Source organism: Asparagus officinalis, chromosome 1 (assembly GCF_001876935.1).
Source record: "Asparagus officinalis chromosome 1, Aspof.V1, whole genome shotgun sequence".
Lineage (NCBI taxonomy): Eukaryota > Viridiplantae > Streptophyta > Magnoliopsida > Asparagales > Asparagaceae > Asparagus > Asparagus officinalis.
Genome location: NC_033794.1, coordinates 9,650,949 through 9,657,013, shown reverse-complemented (window position 1 = coordinate 9,657,013; position 6,065 = coordinate 9,650,949). Strand labels below are relative to the sequence as shown.

The following is a 6,065-nucleotide window of genomic DNA, read 5'->3' as shown; positions in this document are numbered from 1 at the left end:
TCGAGTGTGCATGCAACAAGTTAGTTTCTAGATGCAATCTAGAGGATCTTAATAATAACGATGTAGTGAATTGCTAACTAATTTTCGCCTAAATGCAAAATCAATTCTAACACCTAACATGATGCCAGATGATAATGTGCAAAACTATTGGAAAATGAGAAATCGACAAGGAGATCAATTCGCAAAGTTCAATATATTATCCCACAGCTTGTTACAAACTAGACATCAATTATTTAACTTGTGATAATTATAACGACAACAAAATTCATGCTGATAATATTGAGCCGTAAGATTGCAGCAAGATAATTAACCAAACTAGATTTGGAATAGTTCTAATTTAAAATCAAGATCTAGCACCAATAAAGGTAAAACAGAACCACACACACAATTTTAGTGGACAGCTAACAATTTTGATAGCATGCAAGATGAACCGATATAAAAGTGACTGCAGCAATTTCCAGGTCAATTAGGAAGACGTAGAATCGATGATATTAGAATTACCTTGATGAAGATTCGCTAACAAATCTCTGGTTGAAGGTACTGCAGGTTGCGAGTTGTTGCTGCTTGCTGTTGTTACTGTGTTGTGGTTGCTGTTACTCTTAGAGGATCGGAGAACGACAACGGAGTGGGTGACGTCAGCGATGGGTTGCAGTTGGAGGGTCGACGAGGAGGAAATCGACGGAATCGGGCTGTCGTCGACGTCGATTGGACGGAGACAGGAGGGTGAGGCGNCCGATAGTGGTGGTGTTGAAGGACCAGCGAGAGGCGCTGGCTGTCGTCGACGATGAGGCGGAGACTGTTGGTTGAGCTCGTTGCCGATAGTGGAAAAGGGGCAGGGGTCTAGGGGCTTGCGGAGGAGAAAGAGGAGGTGAATGAGGGCTTGTAGTCGGAGAGGTGCAGAAGTTGGTGACAGATCTGTCGGGAGAGAGATCGGGAGAAGAGAGCGGCAGATTCAGAGGTGGAATGAGCGGAGGGAAGAAGGCTGGGATGGCAATCAGAGTGATTGGGGAGGCGACGAAGGCGCTAGGGTAGAGAGAGTATTAGCCTAGGGTGAAGAGAAGAAGAGATGGGGTGGCGGCTAGGGTTCCACAGGTGAAGAGGAGAGGGGTCGATGGTCAGGAAAAAAAAATTAGGGAGTATTTTGGGTGGGTGAAATTTTGGGTGGGTGAGATTTTGGGTGGATGGGAAGAGAGATTAATTTAATCTCTAAGATTTTGGATCTGGCTCTTCTTTTCTTCGGATCTGTTTTTTTTTAACTGTGGAGAAGAATCCGGTTGATCTACTTTTGCTCTGATACCAAAAATGATTTGGGACAACAGAGTTTTTAGGGATTAATGGTTGGGATTTGAGAGATTTGGAGCAGAACAAGGAATTGGGGTAAACTAGGGTTTGAAAAGATAGCAAAATTAACAATTTTAACAAGATATGACCACGGATCGCAACCTGAATCTTGGCTTCACCACTATTGACTCAATCTTAGAGATCAAATCAGTTACCCAAAGTTTCACAAATGGAAACAAAATTTTCTTCAAATAATCATTGCCTTTATTTCATAGAATTGATCTCTTTAAAAATGCCTTCAACAACTACAAGTTCACTCCCATATCCAATGTGAGACTAAAATTATTGAGCAAATACAATAAGAAGAAATAAAAGTAATACTAGCTAGACTCCAAGCATTCTCAAGATCAAAGCCACATATGAGCTGAGGCAACACGACGGCGGCCACGAAAATATGTGCGAAGTGGAGGCTGTGCAACGTCCTCATCACAAATTCTTCCCAATAACTAAAATTTAAATCAAACAATAAGCAAAGTGGGAAACCAAGATCAACATTAGATCCCAAAACACCCAAAACCCCAAATTTCACACATACTTCCGTAACTGAAATTTTTAAAATTTCATAACTTTTCGTCGCAAATCCGCAATGTTTGTACATCATCTGCTTGCTATCAGCCAATATATACTATGGTAAGCATCTTTGCAATTTTGTAACCGCCAATTGATGAGGTAGAGGGAGTGGGACTGAGTTGTCGGGGAAAAATCGTAACGGATGGAACAGACAAGATGAAGGGCTTTAGAGTTTTCTCTCTTCTGAGTAACGAAAAAAGAAAGGGTAAATTTGATAAATTAATGAAAGTTAAAGGGTATTTTGGTGTAGAGAAAGTTTTTCTAGTACTCCCTCTTTTAAAGGGAGAATGAATTGTTAATCATAATAAAATAGTAATAAAATATTTTATAAAATAACTATAAATAATTTATTACATAATGTATTATTAAATTGTTAAATGCCAATGCATAAACTATTAACTATAATTAAACTTTGACAAATTATCCAAAATATCTTATAAATTATGGACCTCCTCAATTTCCTAAATTATATTTAGGCGTTCACTAAAATATAATTAAATAAAAAAATTTTATAGTGATAAGGAAACCTATGAATATGTTATAGTTTATGTAAATAATTGTTAATCATAATAAAATAGTATAAAATTATCAGTGTAATAGAATATTTTATAAAATGACTATAAATAATTTATTAATAATATATTATTAAATTTGTTAAATGAATAATTATAAATTATAATAAAAGTATATTATAAAAAATATTACGCTATTAAACATTCTTAAAAAAGTATAGTACTCAAAATACAAATTGTTTAAATATTTAGTAGTAAAATTATATAACTATTTTAATATTATAACCACGAATTACACTATTATTTAATACATCATATTGGATAATAGTATTATAATTATACTATATAAATATTATAAATAAAAACTATATAAATATTATAAATAAGAATAGTTATAACTAGCATATAATTTATTATAATTATTCTACATCATAGTTAAAAAATTATAATGATATATATTATGATATTAAATAATTTTTTACTTTTTTGTAAAAATTAATTATGATTAAACTATAGTAATTATCTAAAATATAAAAATTATTCATGCAATACTTTATACACAATTTGATTTATTAATGTGAGAATTTATATTATTACAAAAGTCACCTTATAATTTTGCATCGAAGAAAAAGAATTAAAAAAAATACTATGGTCATGTGTAAAGCATGTGTATTATACTAGTCAATAAGATGATAACAAATGACTAATAATTGAGCGGTAAATTTTAGAAAATAATTTCTTGAACTTCTTGCAAAATTGGGAACCTGCGCCAAATTTTAGAAATATCTGTAATAGAGTACTAAGAGCAGGTGGCCCCAGTCCAGCCTCGTAAGGTTGTTACCTAAGTCCAATAACTTGTAATTTCGCAAAAAGTTTCCTTCGTGGAGGGTTACAAGTGCAAGTATGTAATTTGAGAACTAAAGTTACAAATTACAATCTTTCAGGGTTTAGACACTCTCGAGAACCGATCGAATATTTCAAGAAGGAATAGGACAAACTCAAAGGCAAATAATTTCTCGGATGATTCTTTATGCTACAAATTTTCTTGCTCTGTTTTGTTCAACTTTATCTCTTTCTTAATTATATGTTCAATAATTTTGCGGGTTTAATTTTGTTTGTTCTAAATGTCATTGCATGTCAATTAATTTCATAGAATCAGATTATATATTCGTATTTATTTCACTTTTTTTTCTTCAATAGAAGGCACTTTTTAGCGATTCTTTAGATGGAGAAGAAACAATTTTTGGGTAAAATACGCTAAACCCCAAAAACTTACAGCTTTTTGTAGTGAATCCCAATAACTTTCAAAATCACACTAAACCCCCAATAAATTTTGCAGAAATCCCAAATATCTTTTGGGTAAATTATATTAAACCCCCAATAACTTTCAAAACTCCTTTCTTGTTTTTTTTTTTTCAAATTTATGGGGATTATTAGCAAAATGTTGTAACATATTAGGGATTTCAACAATTCCAAAAGTTGTTGGGGTTTTATTGCAACTTTGGAAACTTTTGTGGGGTTTATAACAAACCGCTGAAAGTTCTAGGGCTTTTGGCATAATTTACTCTTTAAATTCTTTGGGTAAGGGTTTATTGTTGAAATAGGTGAATAGGTTTAATTATAAGGAGTTATTTGAAGCAATAAGCCCTTTTTCTGCCATTTATTACAATATTCAGTTCGTAAACAGTGTTGTAAAAGGCCGCCTAGGCGTCCATTTGGATGTAGGCGGCGTCTTGACTACTTGGTTTTTGCAGAAGCGACCAGTCTAGGCGGCGCTGCTGCCTAGGGCTAGGGCTAGCGGCCCGTCTAGCTTTTGAGAAATAAAAGAGGAAAAAAACCTAATTTACCCAGCCCGAACCCGAACCCGAACCCGAACACATTTCTTAAAGTCTTAACCTAACCTCTCTCTCTCTCGCTCTCACGAATTCCCCGCTCCAGACCTAGTCTCGCCGCCTCCTATTCTCTATCTTATCCCCCGCCTCCTCTTCCTACCGCCTGAACCTCCTCTCGCCATCGGTCCTCTCGCCGTCGGCAGCATCTCCTTCGCCCACCGGTCCTCTCTCCCGCCACCCGCCTCCTTCCCGCAGTCCTCTCCGCCACGTACTCCTTCCCGCGGCTTCCTCCTCTCCCGCAACCCCCGTTCTCCCCTTCAGCCTTCAGGTAAAATTTTCAAATTTTTTGATTTATAAACTTTTTTTTAAACTTATTCACTGTTTGAGGTAAAAATTTCCCTTATAAACTGTTTTTTAAATTTAAATAGTTAATCTTGTTTAATTTAGTTAAAGTAATTAGTTTAATTTAGTTTATCTTGTTCAACTTTATTCACTGTTTCGAATTTTAGTTTAATCTTGTTCAAATTTAGGTCAAATTTATTCACTGTTATTCAAATTAGTTAATTTTAGCTAATCTATTTAATTAATAATTAGTGACGTTTCTTAGTATTTGGTTACTATTTTGTCTATTTAGTGTTTATGCATGGTTGATTATGAATCTAAGCTTGTTATTTATGTTCTTTTGCAATTTTATATGAACTTAATGCATATTTTTTTGTGAATTAATATAATATATAAATCAAAAATTAGCCAAACGCCTAGGCGGCTAGGCGCTAGGCCCCAGCTCGATCGCCTAGTCCGCCTATCGCCTTCTGTGACATTGCCTCTAACTATGTTTCAATTCATTCTCCAAAATGCAATTCAATTGTTGAATATATTTTTTGTCGTTGGTGTCAACCTAGAAGACCAGAAGAACATAACTATTTTGAGGATGTATGCATTATGAAAGAGTAGTTTTATTCTTTATTTCTTTGTTTTGAAACTTTGCTTCTGCTTTAGATCTGAAGCAGGGGAAAAAAGAAAGAAAAAAGAAGAATGTCTGGGACTATTTCTTGAAAAAATTAATTAAAACAAAAAAGGAAAAAGAAGAAATAATAAACAAAATTATACTTCAGGAAATTGCAATGCATTTGTAATATATCAGGTGGGCCCGATTCAGGTCCATAAATACAAATAAATATTTCAAGAGTTAAATATGAAAAAGCACTTCAAAGCTCTAGGATTTTTAAGCTTTATTTTAGGGCTTTAAAGTGCATCTCTCGAGAGCCAACCAAAACGAAGGGGCAAATGCCAGGGCAAATAAATTCCGGTGCCATCTTTTCTTATAAAAAATATTTCTTGTACCATCTTGTTATACAAATCTTATTGGTTGCTCTTCCTAGATTATATATTGAATAATTTCGTGCGTTTAATTCTTCCTTTTTGGCTTAGTCCGTTGAACAATGATCTATATTTTAATTTCTTTCATACTTTCATCTAATAGGATATAAAACAATCCTAACAATTTAACATATGTTTGAGATTTTATTTGAAATACATGAGATTCTATTGGGTAATCTAATAAATCAGCAGGCATGCAAATTATCTCCTCAAATTTAGTCTTCTATAAGTTACTTCTAAATTTGATTGAGTTAGATAGATATCTTTGCGTACTATGGCTTAGCATGTACTAGGTCGTTGATCTTCCTATGAGTTTTTGGTCTTTATTATTGTACTAATATATTTGAGTGTGCTTATTATTGCTTATAATTTTCATAATTCATACGCTTTTTTTTCAATGTTAAAATTTTGTTTATTATCAGGAAATAGT

At 33.7% G+C, this 6,065-nt stretch overlaps 1 protein-coding gene across 1 annotated transcript in view; it reads left to right on the top strand.

Moving 5' to 3' along the window:
* LOC109848915 overlaps nt 4,527–6,065 on the top strand; it is a 12,231-nt gene continuing 10,692 nt past the window's right edge. The window contains exon 1 of the mRNA XM_020418640.1: nt 4,527–4,583. The gene's annotated coding sequence lies outside the window, so the exon portion shown is untranslated. The remainder of the gene's footprint in view (nt 4,584–6,065) is intronic.